Genomic DNA, 19,375 nt, shown 5'->3' with positions numbered 1-19,375 from the left:
TACCATTATCAGCATCGCCTCGAGTTGCAGATGGTGCTTTTAACAGGTCAGAAGTTAGGTAGATTTGGCAGGGATCAGTGGCAAAGCCAAAAGAGCAGCCGTGAGAACAAATTTTTTCTCGTCTATCTCTTCTCGTAAGGTATTTCAGGGGAGACATGACGTCTGTGAACACTGTCATAGGAGGAATGCTACCGATACATTTCTGAGATGTCTGCAACTTTTTATAGCTGGGACCAAGTTATTACAGTAAGACTCTTTATCAGGTGATCAGTGTCTAGAAACCAAAAATTTTTTAAAGAGTTTAGTAGCGGGAAACAGAACACTATAAACAGATGCCAAGATCTGAGATACAGGTTGTAACTGCAGGAACGTTTTCCCAGGGTTTATACAGTTATACAGGGGAATAATTATAGGGGATGCACAAGGTGTGGTTGTAAACTTGTAACCAGGCCCAGGAGTCTCAGGACAACCATCCCTGTATAAAGAGACAAGTGCTATAAGTAATATATTAAAGTAAGGGGGTCTGGTACACATTGTGCATTTGGGAATTAATGGTAACATTAATGGTAGCTACCCCATTCATATTAGTTTCCTAAATCACTGTCTCGTCAAACCGAAACCATGTGTCCAGTGATATTTTACTGGGTTGTATACTAGCTATCATGATATACTAGTAACTTTGATTCACTCACACCACAATGATACACCTCTACTATATGTCAGTATCTGAAAACAAAGTTTCTGATAAAAAAGAAGTAAATTTGGGAAAATGTTAATTCCTTCCACAAATGAATGGAAAGGCCATAAGATTAGCACGCTTCACTATTGAAATCTATTGCTACTCACTGCATATACAACTGTTTCCAATGACATGGCAATTTCATCATTTGAATCAATGTATAGAATGATCACCAACTCCTAATAGAGGTAAATTGACCTCAGTCAGCACAGAGTATTTCAGCAGCAGAGCATCTGAGAGGCAGTGACCCTATGGGCAAGGACACATGGGCCAGTTAGAAGGGCAATGTCATACGGTGGGGAGAACAATGATCACATTGACTGATTGATCCTCACTTATATCATTACATAGGTTGACCGATCAGTTTTGCCTAAAAATTGCTACACTGATCTGCTTAAGAACTCCATTAGTTTCCATTTCCTTCCTTACATCATGATGCTTCCCCTGTCATGTGATGTACTAATATGTTTAAAGGTCAATAACTAGGGACAATAACTACAAGCTATGTAACTCTAATTCTATGAACCCCCTTTCTCTTACCCACATTATGAAATTGCCCATCATAAGTAGCCCCTTGTTCTCCCTCACATTACTACACTCCGCTCTCCTGCTATTGTGACCCCCCCGCCCCCTTCCCCTTCTACCTGTTGGCTTCTGGATTTTCTATCTTCCCTCGCTCCAGTATAACATACAGACTTGCACAAGATGAAGAATGACAGCTAGCAGTTGCTCCATCTCTCAACAGCTTCACCTTTAAGCAATGCCTTTTAAAGAAAGTTATTTCTATATAAAAAAATAACGGTGTTAAAGTTGCTGATCCTAATACACATCCAAATGATTAAAAGGACATTCCGCTTCAGTTATTCATCGGAGTATATAATGCATAACTGATTAAAAGAAAAGTTAAGGATTTATGTGCACTTAAGCCTACAGAGAGATTTACATTTATGGCATAGATTCATAAGTACTTGGACGCATTTGAGACGTACTTCATAACAGGAGAGACATCTGATGTCAGTGACAAGAGCATGGAGGGAAAAAAGCATCAGGTCTGACTGCTACGAGAGAATGCTCAGCCATAGCTTTGTATGAGTCCTGGGTTATACTAAAAAGTTCCTGTAATCCAGGATAAACAATGGTCAGATACTGTATATAGAATTATTGGATCATTATAAGGAAATATAAAACTTACATATATGTATACATGTATATATCCTACAATAATATAAAATGTGCCACACACCAGACTCATCATTGATATTTCTGCTTAGTCCTTTCTTGTAAGATTCCAGATTAAAATACAATTTCTTTGTCAGGTTTAGTAGCTGGGCTGTCACAAAATAAATTCATGTTTTTTTTTAAGTGTGTACACATCCATTATCTCATTTCTCTTCTCTATAACTTTTCTTCCCAGACATCTGCAACTGTAAATTAAAGGAAATCTGTCACGTTGAACATGGAGCCTCATCTGAAGGCAGTATAGCATAGAGCAGGAGGAGCTGAGCACATTGATAGGTTGTAAATAGAAACAAAATCAAATAGTATTTTGTCTATTTAAAAGAGTTTTCCAGTTCTTGGAAAAACCTCAGAGGGAGCAGGTTTAGTTAAAATCTAGTAAAAAGAAAACCATGTTGTTTTTTGCAGTATGTATGGGGTATAATATTAGGTTAGAACTTGGGTGGATCCTTGGCAGGCCAGTCCAACACTATCCGACAGGATTGGAAGCGAATCAAACCGGAAGCTGGAGTTGGAGGTTTTTTTTTTAACAAAACCTGCCCCCCTATGTAGTGCAGTAGGTGGTCCTAAGCAAATGAAGTATCTCAATTTATAAGGACTCTCTTCCCCACAGATCTATATTTCCACATGATCAGCTTCTCCTGCTCTATAACAAGCTTGCCTGCAGATTGGACACCATATTTTATTATTTTAATGATGAATATTTTAAATGCACGGATCAACCTATAATTTTTCTAAACTATTGAAGGCACAACTCACTAGCATATCTTATTTCTCTCCTGCCATCATGATGTTGTCTCAGTCATATAAGCCATATTCCAGTAATACTTGACTGAGCAAGTCATTACCCTATGACAGTGATGGCGAACCTTTTAGAGACCGAGTGCCCAAACTACATCCAAAACCTACTTATTTACCCTGATGTGCCAATGTGCCATTTTAAGCAGTAACTTATTGCTACCTGTTCTTCCACTTCTTTAATTGTATCGGCCACCTGATGCCACCAATACAGTTGCAAGAAGGTGGGCAAATTCAGACTATCATTGTAGCTTCTCTCCAGGGTCTCTCTGTTTAGGAAGAATGAAGGGTCCAGCAGGATAATGCACTTCTTTTAACACCTTCTCACTTTTCAAGCAGTTCCAAACAGTCAATGAAGTGTAGCTGTAAAATCGTGCTAAGCGCAGCATCTCATAAGTTGCCTCGGACTGCAGGAAGATTTAATGCATTTCGTCCTGTTTGGTGAACTCGGTCCTAGGCTGATGGCCTGAGTGCCCACAGAAAGGGCTCTGAGTGCCACCTCTGGCACCAGTGCCAAAGGTTCGCCATCACTGCCCTATGAGATTAGTATACTCCTATCCTGAGAAATTATGACAGAGCTGCACCTCTACAAAGTGCTTCAGGGGACAAGTGTGTTGATCTTGTGGGAGGCAGTGACTGACCGCCTTGCTGATGCTTACCAGGTTCCCACTAGTCCCATCTCTATTCCCTGGCTGAGGAGAGTGGCCATTTTTTGGCTAAGTGAGCATGTTAGGGTGTTAGTGTCCTTACCAGATAACTGTCTGGTCTAGACAACCCCTTTAATGTTCATGCGACCTTTTCTTGTTTTCTGAATATTCCAAATACTATATTGGCATCTATGGATGTGTCTTATAAATACAATGAGATGTTCAGCAGTTAGTCAAACACCCAGGGCGGTAATGCATCTTTCTTGTTATCACTGCAGGATACCCCAAGAAACGTAACTATTGTCAACTCAATGATTTATACGAAAAACCATCAGAAAGAAACCAATTTAAGCAGGTCGGCGACCGTGGAGAACTACATTTGCACTACCATAAGGTACGACTGTTTTCCGAATGACTTTGATCTACATCCTCTCAAAATGACAACATATGGCACCTTGTCAGAATCAGGTTGGAGTATTTCTATAACTGGCTGCGATGATCTTTATTGTGGTAAATGCTTCTCTCACAGGACGGCTGCTCTCCAGAGAATATTATAGACGCTACCTTTAAAGAGAGAGACTTTTCAGGTCATGTTTGTGGGTGTAAGAAATACAAGGATAGCCTGAGTGTGCCTGTGGATCTGATATGCTGTCACTGTGTATCACAGTAAAGTGGCGCTGACATTAATCCTAGCAGAGATGTATTGCTTCCTTCACTTTTCATTTAATTGCAAAGTATTCACTCTTAATAATAGAGAATGATTTTTGTTACTAGCAGCTTATTCACAAGCACCTATGTACAAGAAAAACTCTGCCACCAAGCACATGGCATTAGGGATGTTAAAGGGGAACCTGTCACAAATCATTTTTAAACTTTTTATGGTTTCTGCACATGCATTTATCAATGTCCAACGGTACCTTTATCTTGAAAAATATAGTTATATCCGTGGACACTGACCAGTCAGGGAGGCGGGGTCTCAGGGAACAATAGTCAAGCATACATCCACACTCCAGTCCGCCTCGTCAGGTAGCCTTCGCCTCCTTACCAGTCTTGTCTCAAAACTGGCGCATGCACAGTGCGCACCTCATCTCCCTTCTGGCCCTGCGTGAATCCGGAGGGAGAAACATACATTGACGCTTTTTGGTGAGTTTTGAGACAAGACCGCAGGAGGAAGGGGAGAAGACCAAGAACAGGAAGCAGGGACAGTACCACCTCCAGGCTGGTACCTGATGAGGCGGCCTGGAGGGTGGATGAATGCTTGACTACTGTTCTCCAAATCCCACACTGTTGCAGTGGATACATAAAGAGGCATACATTCTTGGTGTAACCATCGGTTGGTCTGCTGTTCCCGCCAGCCAAAACTACAGCAGTGCACAAGAAATTGTGATTATTTCAGTACACTAGAAACTGGCGTGGAAGCAGGGGGGGGGAGTGTCACTGAAACATTTGCACTACAAGATGAGACTAATCTATTTGACATATTTCGTCCTTATGATCAGCTGATAAAACCATCCACAGAATTTCTTATGTGTGTGTGAAAAGTCCTAGAATGCAGGGATGTATTGAGGGCACAATTACACTAGTATATTAGTATTGGACAGATACTCTAGTAGTACACAAGTAGTGACATCTGCTACAGGGACAACACTGAGAATGCAGCTGTCTAGAAAGCTGTAGTGATAGTATTGGTGATACAACCTATACATTCAGTGATGTCATTCCTGTTGACCTGTCACTAACCTGGGCTAAATGGGGCGGAGTGCTGGTACCAGGAAAAATACAGAATAAATGAGGGGACAGAATTCAAACTTTACCTCAATTTGGAGAGAGAAAGATCAGGACTGGAGACCCTCTCATGCCACATTTATCTATTAGCGCTAGGCTACATTAACAAAATGAAATTGAGGTTTCTAGTTGTGTTTTGATCAAATTGCATAAGCCCATGGTGACCTTTTTTTAGTGAGTTACGCTAATTGTTGCAGCATAACTTGGCACCCACCATCGCTGCAGCACAGCACCAGCAGGGACCAAGACCCAGCAACCCCCCAGTACCCTTACTGGCAGGCTAAGCACCCATGATCAGTCCTCATATTGGTGGGGGTCCAGCATCTAACACCTCTGTAGATGAAATGTTCTCAACATCTGATAGACAGCGAAAAGAAAATGAAGCAGACGGCTTTATTCTGTATTTAGTGGTCAGAACTGGGAACTGTAGATCCACTTCCATGAGGGTTTTTTTTTCTTCACTTTATTACAAAGAAAACCATTTAATATTGAAAAAGGTTTGATTTTATTATGACTTAGGTGAGTCTAATTGTTTTTTTTATTATAACTAATCACTAATTTTATACTAGTTGCAATCTTTTCTTCACTTCTGTAATAAATATGGTAACAGCCTTTTCGAACTCGCGAACCCATTTGGATAAGCAAACACTTTCCCTTTGAAAAAGATTAAGATTAGAAAGCCTTTACCCCAAACCCCATTAGTCTAAATTGACATCAAGCCAACTTTTGCCAATATGGAAACTTACATTATTAAGTGATAAATTCACCCACTTCCATATATGGTATAGTGATATATTTAAAACCTTACATACATTAGATGGTGATATATCTACCCCTCTATGTTTTATACATTCACTAGTTACATCCATCTGCAAGTGTACATTATATAGTGATGTGCCCACACACTTTGCATTTAGATATGAGTTATTCGATTAGTCGATTCATAATTCCATTACAAATCTTTCATTTTTCAGGCACCGACACAAATCTAAATCTTTAATGATTCGCTTGAGATAGATGTTTCAAAATGGCGACTTTTATTCATCCCATATCTACGGGAAGGGGATCGGTGAGGGGAAATAAAAAAAATTGTAAAACCTCCCTAAAAAAATAATAAATGACACAGGAGATTTTCTTTTCTAACAAACCTGGGTTTTAGATTACTAGAGGGGTTTATATACCACTTTTCAGGACACATAGAGCAACCTTACTTCAGACTGATTCAATATATTCGGCCATCACTGTATATTTATTTACCAGCTTTTGTACATTATAGTGTGATATATTCAACCACTTTTGTGCACTGCATTTTGATATATCCATGGGCTTGTGTACTTTATACAGTGATATATTACATTACTACTGTGCATTATATTCCACAACTTCAGTACATTAAAGAGTGATATACCCACTTGCATGTGTACATTGTACAACTATATAATCCGCATTCACAGCACTATTTAAAACTTGCTTTTGTTTATTTTACAGTGATATACCAACTGCCAAACATATGTTCTTTCACAATTGTACCTTATATACAGAAATAAATTCTACCAAAGCTGTAACACTGCTGTAATATCACATATACAGTGATATTCAATGATATATAATGATCACATTATTTTGTGATGTATTCCACCACTTCTGTACATTATACATAGATACATTCACCCACAGCATCCGATAATGTCTCATTGTGTATCTCCTGACTTAAGTTTACTCTGTGGAATGAAACTGATTCTAGTAGTGCTGAGATCAGTCTTTTTCCTCCATTATGGCAATGCAGCCGTCCATCTGTTACTTGTCATTATTAGTACGGGGATCTGTATTTGTTGAGTGATAAAATATTTGGGAATCTGAACGTATCTCCTGCACACAGGAACGCCTTTGTTCTTCCGTGCTTTCATCTGAAGTTCTCAGCGCAGTATTAGAGCTGTTTTCCTGTGACAGCTGATCAGCGCACATCTGAATCATCTGCCTTGGCGCAGCGTGCTCAGGTGATAGTGAGGTCTATCATGGAAGGGAAGACTCCGTATTGTGTCACGTTTGGCAGGTAACTGGTGCATTTTTATCACTTTTTAATAAGACCTCTTGCATTTCATAAAATACTGGGAATCTGAGTATTTTTTTTTTTTTGGGGGGGAGTGGCCCCATTATAAGGAGCATCTATTGGTTAAAGATTCTCTCTAATAATAAGAAATTCTTGAAGTTGCAAGTTATTGTTCAAGGGTATCAGGTCATAAGTAATAAGTTGGACATAGAAATGAGAGGGGAAATTTATCACTGCTTCTACGCCAGTTTTCTGGTGTAGCAGCAGGGAATTAATCTCAAATTCTTGTGCAGTGCAAAAATGTACAATTAGAACTGCAAATACACCACCCCCACACCATATGGCAGAGGCATAGAAGGGGGTGGCGGCCAGTGGAGGAGGTGGGCAGAGGGTGTTCCCTGTTCCTGGTTTCTTTTGAGCAACCAGTGAATTTTTGTTTGCTGGTTTTTATGCAAAACTATGTAAGTCTCTTGATGTATCTGATTAGACATAAGGGGGAGTGCTGCTATGTTATGCATGCGCAGGTGTGCCGGCGTATGATAAATCCTAGATATTTATCTGCAGATTATCGGCATTTGTATGTAGGGACTTTGTATGTGTATGACCATCACATACATAAGTCTTCTTACAGACTGTGGGTAAATATTATTCAGGGGAATATTTTTACACAATCTTTTTTAAGGCAATCCATTAGTTTACAATTTGAGTTAGAATACATTTGTTCACACTAGAATCCTGGCTTCTGCTCAGAATATGACATGAAGGTATTTCTTTCCATTCGGGTACTTTTAATGCAAGGGTAAACACTTGAATGAAAAACAAATCTTATTGTTCTATGTTATCCTATTGTTCTAGTTGTTTAGTAGACTTAAATGAACTCTACCATCAAAATCCAGCATGATAAAGCAGGGACACTTACTTATAGATTCAGGCACAGTGATTGTGATACTCTTCTTATACTATATATACTCAAGTATAAGCCGACCAGAGTATAACCCGAGGCCCCTAATTTTACCAGCAAAAACTGGGAAAAGCTGTTGACTCAAGTATAAAAGGAGGGTGGGAAATGCATTGGTCACAGCCTCCCAGTATATAGCAAGCCCTTGTACTATTTAGCCAGACAGCCCCCTGTGGTATATAGCCAGACAGCCCTCAATTTGCCCAGCACATAAAAAAATAAACTTACATACTGACCTTTCGGCAGTCCCCTATGCTCAGCGCGGCTCCCCGATGCTTCTGTCCCTGCGGCTCCTCTTCTTTCTTCTCTCTCGCGGCAATGCACTCTGCCAGCCGTCACACACTATGACATATTCAGCTGCAACTCTGCTGCATCACAGTGTGCGCTGGCGGGCAGAGCACATCGTCGCGCCTCTGCCGGCTGTTACAACCGAGAGAAGAAAGAGGAGGAGCCACGGGGAGCCGCACAGAGCATCGAGTAGCTGCGCCGAGCATCTGGAGCGCCAGAAGGTGAGTATGCAAGTTTATTTTTTATTGACTCGTGTATAAGCCGAGGGTTTTTCAGCACATTTTTTATGAAGTAAAAGTATATACAGTAATTGTTATCCATGACCTCCTTCCTTCTCAAATCAATGTTTAATTATGCAAATGAGTCAAAAGGGAGCCCCTCCATTATGTAGCTTCAGAGGTTCTTACACTGTCTTTTCCTCCTGCTCCCTAAGCACTTCCCCTCCTTTGCCTGAGGGAAGCAGAGGAAGTTTCAGAACACAGCAGAAGGGGAAAGTGCTCACTGCATAACGTCACTGCCTGTGAAGCTACAGCACGGAAGGGCTTTGGTTACCCTAATAAGCATAATTTTAAACATTGATTTTAGAAAGAAAGAGGCCATGGATAACAAATATAAGAAGATTACCACAGTTGCCGTACCTGGATCTATGAGTAAGTGCCTCTGGTCTCTGGTTTATCATGCTTGATTTTATACTTTATACTTGATTTAAAAATGCACATAAAAAATATATATGAACATATTGATGAATCCATATGTTTACAGACCTCAATGAGGTCCTAGTTGTTATATCCAACCAGTGGGCCTAATAATCTGCATTATACAATATTATGTCACACCTTCCTACTTATCTTCCATTTTCTATAAATGCATCTTGCATTATAATATAAGCACTGATGGGAAGATATATGGGGGTAGGGAGGTGTCAGGAATAGCTATAGTCTTCCTACAGTGTAATTCACGTACTTAAAGAGCACTGATGGAGACATTAAGACTGTGATGAATATATTTGTAAGTCCCTGGCGCGCATCATTGGGAAACAGTAAAGCCCAATTTGAATAATATATGTGAGGATTTAACATGAAGATGCAAACATGGAGCCCCGTCTTATGGCTCAAGGGTTAACACAGCCTTTCTCTTCCATCGCTACGAGGTAAAAAAGTTCCCAAATGTGCGGGATGGCAGTATAATATTACAATCAATATAGGATAACAAGGATAATAATGATGAATGCCTTGCATACTTTTACTTGTTTGGACGATTAGAGTCATTATTTCTCCATCAAAATGTATTTATAGTGGCGGAGACGTACACTAGGTTACCCATTTCCACTGCTCATCTCATGAAGCTTGTCTTTAGGAAGGCAAAATTAGCAATTCCTGTATCTGGGAGTGGAAGGTAATATGTGAGAGACTGACTAACTTCCAGGATAGAATGTGATAGTCATGATGTTAGTCGCCTCTACCAGGTCCAAGGATCAGTTTACTGGGGATCTTTTCTATAAATTAGGATACATTTAAACTGAGGGAAGTAAAATTAAGTAACTAGTGTTTAATGTAAGAATAGGAATTGCTGCTCAGGGATCTCATTCAAGTAAGCAATGGATACATACCATAGAGGCATCTCCCACTAGGTTCAGTAGAAGGCAGAATGGGGCTCCAGTTTGCCATTCGGAACAAGTGCCCCGGGTACATTGGAGAGGGGATAACAGCCCTTATCATGAAATAGTGAGATGTTATCAACATTGTTCATTAATTGTAGTGATGATCAGCAGGAGCCTATACTCACAAGGCTGCATGAGATTATAGGATGTAGGTCTTACATTGGAATTTACCGTTACCATGCTGTATATGAGGGGTAAGCATCTTGCACTCCTTTCCTATCCATTGCATCCCCAATAACTGCCCCTTCTGGATGTTTTCCGTGATTCACTTAGAGTTTTTGTGCTAAGCTCTCAGCTGGTGAATACACTGCTGATGGTCCCAAGATTTTCCATAACTTTCTTCATTATTAGAGGTTCTTATCACTCCCAGCAGAACGATTTTACAATCTATATATAGAACACTGTAAAAAAAAAACCAGTTTTTAATTACATATAATATTTAAAGAGCAGATCTTATATGAATAGCTCACTGAACTATTGTCTACAACGCAAGCACCAGTGAGTGGCGCAGTATCAAAGTCAGGTATCAGCTCTGTGGCACTGTATCCACGGAGGATAATAAAAAGTGTCAAGTGTTTTTAACATCACGTTGTTTTTCCTATTGTCCTTGCTAGTCACCTTAATCAATTGGTACCATTGGGTAGGTAGGTTTTTTCGGACTGTGAGTAGGAGTAAAAACAGAGGCGCAGGGGGGAGGGGGGTGGGTCACAGGATAGGGTCTAACTTGCTAATAAGTGGGGGTCTCAGTACTGAAACCCCTGTAGATCGAGAAAACTAGAGGTCCGACCCACGCCTCGCCGATCCTCAGACTAATGGAGTAGATGGCCACGCTTGACCATTCTGCTCCTATAATCTCTATGGAGCTGACGGAAATTGCCGAGCGCCACACTCACGATCTCTATCAGCTCCATAGAGTTTAATGGAGCAGAACGGTCATGTGCGGCCGTCTGCTCCATTACTCTTATGGAGTGACGAGGGGTCGGTTCTCTCGATCTGATCAGCAAGTTAGGCCCTATCCTATAAACGTGAAATTTTATTCACAAGTATGTGACAAACTGTTCTGTAATACCTGGAATGCCTGTCAAACTGAGCTACAACAATGTTGTAGCCCAGAAGTAGTTTTAAAGGACCAATTGTAACATTCTCCTCCTAACTATTCCTAAATTCTCCTATCCCCAAACTACTTTCACTCTAACTCCATCATTTTCTTTAACATTTGGCGCATGAGATGGTGCCTCACTGAGCTTTATATGCCAGGGCCATTTTTGGGGCTGGTGCAGGAACACCAACGAAGATCCTTTTTTGGTGCTGCATCTAAAAACCAAATCCAGTTGTTACATGCTGCAGACCATGTGGGCCACATAAAAGGAGTTCTGCTTGAGGGCCTTATGTCGACCTAGGCCTAGGGTAATAATTACAGGTAGGATTTCCATCTCTTTAACTCCAGGTGTAGACCCTGTAGAGTACTCATAGAACATAACTAGTAGTCTACTGAGTGTCCACCATCCATACTGTCTCCTAGTAGGGGAGTGATTTGGGGAACTTGTATGTTGTCCCATGCCTCCCCCTTTCATGTATAATATTCATTTTCATTAGTATGTAGGTCACTCTGCAAAGCTGTTTAGATGTTGGCTATGGGCACAGGGAAACTATTTGTAAAGAGTGGTCTGGTTGTGCTGTGTCAGCAGAGTTTTTACTAGTATTTCTCACACGGTTGTGCCAGTGAAAATAGAGGACAGCACTGAAGATCGATGGATCTCTGGCTATCACATGAGTTTTATGGCTTCTATTGGAGTTCTGTAATATGATTAATAGATGGGTATTGTAGGAGAAATCTTTCAAAATCGCAGCGCACGTATAATAGGGTTCTTCGTTTTTTTCTTTTTTTTTTCATTTTAAATGCTCAATTTATGGGTTCCAAATGTTCTTGTAAGTAACTGCTGAATGTACAATTATAGCCCAAGTAATTATATATTTATGTTTATAAATAAATACATATGCATATTTTATCAGGCCTTAGATTATTCCATATATCACGGAGGCCTGTGGATACTATGCAGGGTATTGGCTTCCTCAGCAAGATTTATAGGGATATTTTAGGATGCTGTGGGTTCGCTGGTGCAGAGTAATAGTCTTTCTTCTGTCCCTTAACGCTCGGCAGAGGATCCATCTATATTTCAGACCAATTTACTGAAAATGGGAGATCTCCTGCAAACGAACAGCTCTATAAACAGTATTTAGATACTTACAGGGAGGGGGGAGATGGGGGTGTAATAATTTTTCTTTGCATTCATCTGAGGCTAAAATCCTGGCCAACCCATATTGCATCAAGTGACGCACAAATTTTGAGTTTGGTATAAGTGTATGGAAGATATTTGGTGCCTGTTGCACCATGATCTTTTCCAATGCATATGGCGCAGGAATTTGTCATGTCTTTTCCAATCTGGCAGCGCAGCTTGGCTTGGTGTCTTTACAAATGCACTGGTGCACATAAAACATTTTTATATTATCTAGTATAAGCTTTCGATGAGCATATTCACCCCACTATAACAGAGATGGGTGAATATGGGGTACATGGATGATATGATATATATATATATATATGAGATAGAGATATATACAGAGCTACAGTATTTGTGCTGGATATGTAGATAGACCATGGAGACCCTGTACAGGTGGTCCCCTACTTAAGAACACTCGACTTACATACGACCCCTAGTTACAAACGGACCTCTGGATATTGGTAATTTATTGTGCTTTAGTCCTAGGCTACAATAAACAGCTATAACAGTTATCACAGGTGTCTGTAATGAAGCTTTAGTGTTAATCCTGATTCTTATGACAACCCAACATTTTTAAAATCCAATTGTCACAGAGACCAAAAAAGTTCTGGCTGGAATTACAATGATAAAATATACAGTTCCGACTTACATACAAACTCAACTTAAGAACAAACCTATAGACCCTATCTTGTATGTAACCCAGGGATTGCCTGTATTTGCAGCTGTAGTCACTCCACAAACTCATCTATTGCTTCAATGCATTAAATCCACAAATAATCTGTTTCTTCAACCTATCTCTACTGTTTTAATGGCCCAAGATGTCAGCTGTAAAACATATTGACCAGAAATCAAAGAGCACCACCACAGCTACCAAACTGTATATGAGAAAAACACAGAAAAGGTTGATAACACCTGATAAATCCTATAAATAATATATTACATTATCATGGCAAAAGTTTCTAACTTAAAAAGATGACTGCCAGAGGCCAAAGTATGGAAGGATATATGTATCTTTTGTAGTTTTCTATAAGACCTTTGACTAAGGCTACATTCACACTAACGTATGGGGGACGTATATACGGCCGACGTATATACGGCCGATATACGCCCCCCATACACTTCTATGGGCGCACGGCACCCTACGGGAGCGGTACGGTGCAGCACACGTGCGGCACCGTACCATTCCGTACCGGGGAAAAAGATAGGACCTGTCCTATCTTTTCCCGTAATACGGCGCCGTGCGCCATACTTTGCTATGGAGAGGGGCGGGGGTGAGCTGCGCTCACCTCCTCCTCCTCTCCCCGTACACTGCCGTTGCCCGCTACGGTACGGTACGGGCGGGCAACGGCAGTGTGAATATAGCCTAAATGTTCTAACAGTTGAAGATTAGAATATGAGGGACAATGGTCCATATAATTCAAAGATGCCATTCTTCATGACTCTGAGGTGAAACTTATATTGTATGCAGATACAAAAGACCGTAAAAACACTCCAAGACAAGCAGAAAATTCTGGAGAAATTCAACACCACGTACTGTCAACAGCAAAGAAATCCAGTTCAGATTCAGTTCTTACAGCCTGGCCATCATGTTTGGTCCATTTCACTTAGCGTTTTTCATGCACAAGTGCAGAACTTGCATTGCACACTGTCCCATTGGGGGATATTTATCATACGCTGGCGCACGAGCCCCGCCGCTGCAAATTCGCAGCCCGATACATCAAGAGGCTTCTGCCTCTTGATGTATCCGGCTGCCAGCAGCGCAGCGTTTATCCTACGCCAGGCAGTAACGCCCCGCGCCGGCCCACTCCCGTCCGGCCGCGCCCCCCGCTCGGCCGGCCGCGCCCCCCCCCCCTTCACGCCGCTTCACGCCCCACTGGCGTGAAGGTGGCGGATTGGGGAAAATAATCGCAAAAGCTAGCAATAAGCTAGCATTTGCGATTATTTCAGGTGCGGTGCGCAGAGGTCCTGATAAATATGCCCAATTGTCTTCAATGGGTTTGTCCCTATTTGCATTTTTTGGAGGCATTTGAAACTCTCAGCATATTCTACTTTTGCAAGTCACACACATGAACAGCACCCCATACAATTAAAAAACACATTACACTTTGAGACACAATGGCCCACACTGGTGAAAACACTTTAAAATATGTTTTTCAATGACCAATTGCCTTAGAAAAGATAGACCACAGACATATGTCTTTTTCACTTGTGTTTTTTATGCACGTTGTCTGTGTATGAAAAACGCATAATAAACAGAACAATCATGTGTGTAAAAAACAGAGACAAACTCTGACTGAAAACTGAGTGCATTCTGTTGAAAAATGTCAGTTTTTTTTTACTGACCAAATCCTGAGTGCACTCTAATCGGACTCCTATGAAACTCTGCAGTGCTACTGTGAGAGGGGCCTCAGAGTTACAGTAATGGACCTAAAAGCCTAGGTTGAGAGGAACGTTTCAACAGTGCAACTAGACCATGGATGATAACGTCCACTTCCTTGTGTGATGCCCCAAACACTCAGCAGTCAAGGACATTTCCTTCAGGAGACTGACCACATTTCAGACTTCAGAACAACGGAGGAGAAAAAAACATACATCCTGCTAACAGAAGAAGAAAACCCAGCATCTATAGCAGTGTTAGTTCATGCTATGATTTGCCATGGCCTTCTGTAGCCATACTCCCACATCCCCTCTACACCAATCCTTTACTTACCAATTTGACAATGCTAATATGTATTTGGCCCAGTCAATTAAAATTATTTCAAATTCATAAGAGAGAGGGGTTGACAGATATGCATGCTTCATTTTGGTTTTAAATCAAGCATAAATTGGTTTTAAATAAGCATCAATTGGTTTAGCAATGAATCGTTGGATCCAGCCTAGGAATAAACTTCACAAATTTTTTCATTTTATTTTTTCAGTGGTGCCTTTACTTGGATAGAATTAGAAGCCTCCCTTAATTGGGCTGGTGTGAGGAGGACATAGCTTATGAGCCCTCTCGACACTCCCCTTGTTTTCCGCCGTTAGGGTTACTATGGAGTCTGTCGTCCTTTGCAGCGAAAGCTCTCTGCAAGATCTTGGATCTATGGGATATCATGATTGTTTATCCAGAAGTGCATTTGTTAGGTCTTGTTATGCTGAAGCATTAAGATTAATACCAGAATAACAGCCCTCACCTATAATGCACCCATTTCAGTAGCCCACAATTTATAATGCCCCTTTTTCTGTATCGCTCCCACTTGTAGCTCTCCCTACTTATAATGCCCCCTTTTATGTTGTCCCCTTATTTCAAATGTTCCATTTACTGTAGACCCCTTCTAATGCCCCTTTTGCATTAATAATGGTCCCTCTTCTATAGTCCTTTAATTCTTTACATTGGCGCTTATAATAGCCCACAGTTATTTAGCACACCCATTCTTTCCTTTTTGCAGTAAATTGTTCACTCCATTTGATTCTCCACCTTGTTTTTGGTGATGGAAGCCTTGTATGCATATACTCAGTATTTGTGAGATACATAGAGAGAGAGATAATAAATAGGAGAGATAGCTAAATAAAACAGTGATTCATGGGGTGGGAAATTTAGCAATTTTTGTGTACACAAAGACACAAGTCCAACCTTTATGAATTAAACAAATGTTTTTTCCCTATAACCCCTGATATTTTTAATTTCAAGAAGGGCACCTGGCACATTTGTTAAAGCTTGCACCAAGATCAGAGGTATGGCAGAATTCTACGCTAGGCAGGACCTGGAGGTAAATATCTCTGGAGTATCATGATTTGCGCAAAGTCTGATAAGACCCCTGCCCATTGAGTTAAAATATAAAAGAACTCAGGTTTTCAATCTTCATCTTTGTTCTTCTATATAGTGATGTTGAAGTGACAGGGAATCACATGATGCGGTCTTGATGACTCTCTTCATTTAATCAATGCTCAATAATCAGACTCAGTGATTGGAAAACCAGATCCATTTTCTCTGTCACAATGTTTCAGTTCCCTCATACACACTGAGCAGCAGACAGCTCAGATCCGACGCTCCACATCCTCTCCTTCTTCCCCCTCCACCCTCTGAAGTTTATTCTGACCCCATTGGTTTATTTCCAAACATTGAACTTATTTTGTTCTGGCGTCTCCTTAAACAGGCCTTGTTTTTCTCCCTCTCAGAAATCGAGCACAGATGGTGATTGATTTTTCAAGTGCTGACATCCCTGCTTGTGAAAATGTTCCCACCTTCTTTGTGCCGAGCCAGTCAGGCAGACTAACACGATGATGTGATCATCAGTTTCATGCAGACATGCAGAATTGATTGACAGCGAAATTTTAGCATAAACCGCACATTCTTCCAGACCCCTCACATTTTTTTTCTCATTTCTCTACTTGAAAACGTACAATGTAGAATCCTATTTGCAATCCTACTAATTGTCCATAACTGTGCTTTAGTTTGGGAGGTGGTTACATATTACAACAGGGCGTGCAAAAAAAAAAAAAAAAGTTAAAGGAAACTTTTTTTTATCTGTTTACAAGACAGTAAAGAGTTAATGACATTTAGTTGAAGTCACACTATTTCCCAGTCTTGTGTTAAATGTATGAATCTAGGAGCAGGTTGTGAAATTCAGAACTCCTTGACGGGGGTAAGTTGCCTTTTTCTCAGGCCGTCGCCTGTGTTTGCGTGACTAAATATATACAATTAAAAGTCTGGCACTTTCATTCTGTATGAACCCATTGTTTGCTAGGGTTCAAGGGCTCAGATAATAGGGGACAAGGAACGCAGGCATATCTCTACACCACAGCGGCAGGATCGGGTTGGTAACATTCATCGCTCATTTTCTCATGCGTGTCTTGCCAGATGAGGCTTTTCATCTTGTATGGACCTTGTATTAATACAAAAAAATACATTAAAAAGACCCACAACCTATTATAATACATCAGATCGTGAAAGATACATTATTTGAAGTTGTTGCATCAATTTTATTTAATTTTTATTTGGTCTTTTCTAACAGTTGTTTTTTATAGCAATGTCCTGCATCTGTCACATGATGGACTTTGAAAGTACTAGACATAAAGATGTGCATTTTTTTTACTAAAAAATTGACTAAGCCTCCAACAAGGATACAAATAAAGCCTCCATTGTCTCCGTGGAGACTGTATTTATTTCTCAAATAGCTTTAAGACCTATCTAGATAATACAAGAAATACATAAATTACAAGTTGTGCTTAATCAGAAACATTGCCTCTCTTGCCTACTGGTGGTGTTTAGCATTACAGCTCAGTGTAAGTAAATGGAATTGAGCTGTATAGGAGTGGTATCTTTTCTTCAAAAACACTAATTTCTTATTTTGTTCTATATACCCTGCATTGAACCACAAACCACAAAACAAACCAATTTCACAATCTAATTTTTACCAATATAATTGATATTTATTAAATATGTAAAATACACACGATTAATGGTCTTCAGAGATGGTGGTGGTTATGGTTCAAGTAACATAACAATGAACAGTATCAATCAAACAATATCAGGTCAGACTCAATAGCAATAATATACACTTACAGGCGGTCCCCTACTTATGGACACCCGACTTACAGACAACTCATAGTCCTCTGACCTCTGATGAAGCTTTCTGAATGCTTTACTATAGTCCCAGAGTGCAACGATCAGCTGTAAGGTGTCTGTAATGAAGCTTTATAGATAATCCTTGGTCCCATTACAGCAAAAAATGTTTAAATTCCAAATGTCACTTGGGCCCAAATTCTTTTTGTCTGGATCTACAATTATAAAATATACAGTTTTGACTTACATACAAATTCAACTTAAGAACAATCCTCCGGACCCTCTCTTGTACGTAACCCGGGGACTGCCTGTATAAGCAATCACAATCATGAATGTAAACTTCAATGCAATTATTCCTGGCCAAAATAGTAGAACCATCCTAACCTTAATTACACTTAATAGAACAGCTAAGAAACTAACCAGGGTGTTGTATATCCTTAAATAACCACACCAGGACCAGACCACCACCACAGCTTCCTCAAGCAGCCAGTGCCCTTCATACAGTAACATTTATTATCGACAATGAGGTGGTGTGGACTCCATGGCAATGATGTCCACACTAATTTTCCCACTGGAAGCCAATGATTGGTTGCAAATTGAGTACCCAGAATTGCAATCTCCACCAATCCCATTTCTATAATTACCTTTATGAATAAGGATCTCTAAAAACAGAGTTGTTCCATTAATTCAGAATTTCTGTGCTACTTTTCAACTCGTACAACCCACTTAGAGGGCCAGGAACAGTGAAACAATCTTCCACTGTAAATTCTGATCACATTCACACACTGATACAATCCGAACAATGAAGAAAAAAACTGAAAAACAGAGGACGGCACCTCGGGTGATACCTTCCAGCAAAAATAGAGAAATAACCCGCCCCTATAGGGGGTGCTCACCTGTTGATGTCTTGTCTTAAGGTAGTATACCCCAGATGTAGGGTCCTAGAGGTGGGTGATACACCTCATATCCGAATAAGGTTGGATCCTGGTATTACACAGCAGTCACTAGCCAGAATGGATTTCCCAAATAGTCCCCAAATACAGGAACTTGGGATCAAATGTGCAAACAGGCAAAGAAAAAGTACTGGCAAAAATTGTGGCACTATTTACCAAGGATACTAACCAACCAACAATAAGTAGTAGTCATAAACCGTAAATGTAATAAATATGGTTTATTATTAAACAAATAAAAAGTACATGGTTAGTACATATAAGGATGGATAAAAGTAATGTCATTTACCTGTTTTCACACTGATACAATGAAAAGGAAGACATTTACTATTTACTTTATTATACATATGTTATATACAGTACAGACCAAAAGTTTGGACACATCTTCTCATTCAAAGAGTTTTCTGTATTTTCATGAACATAAAAACTGTAGATTA

General features: G+C 40.2%; 1 protein-coding gene across 7 annotated transcripts in view; it reads left to right on the top strand.

Annotated features, from left to right (window-relative positions):
• ZNF536 (zinc finger protein 536) overlaps window positions 1-19,375 on the top strand; it is a 472,346-nt gene that overhangs the window by 91,935 nt on the left and 361,036 nt on the right. For all 7 annotated transcript variants that reach the window (XM_072117185.1, XM_072117182.1, XM_072117181.1 and 4 more), the window contains exon 4: window positions 3,699-3,814. The gene's annotated coding sequence lies outside the window, so the exon portion shown is untranslated. The remainder of the gene's footprint in view (window positions 1-3,698; window positions 3,815-19,375) is intronic.

Source organism: Engystomops pustulosus, chromosome 7, assembly GCF_040894005.1.
Source record: "Engystomops pustulosus chromosome 7, aEngPut4.maternal, whole genome shotgun sequence".
In the NCBI taxonomy this organism is placed as follows: domain Eukaryota; kingdom Metazoa; phylum Chordata; class Amphibia; order Anura; family Leptodactylidae; genus Engystomops; species Engystomops pustulosus.
The sequence above is the reverse complement of the archived record's forward strand: the minus strand, read 5'-3'. Positions and strand labels throughout refer to the sequence as shown.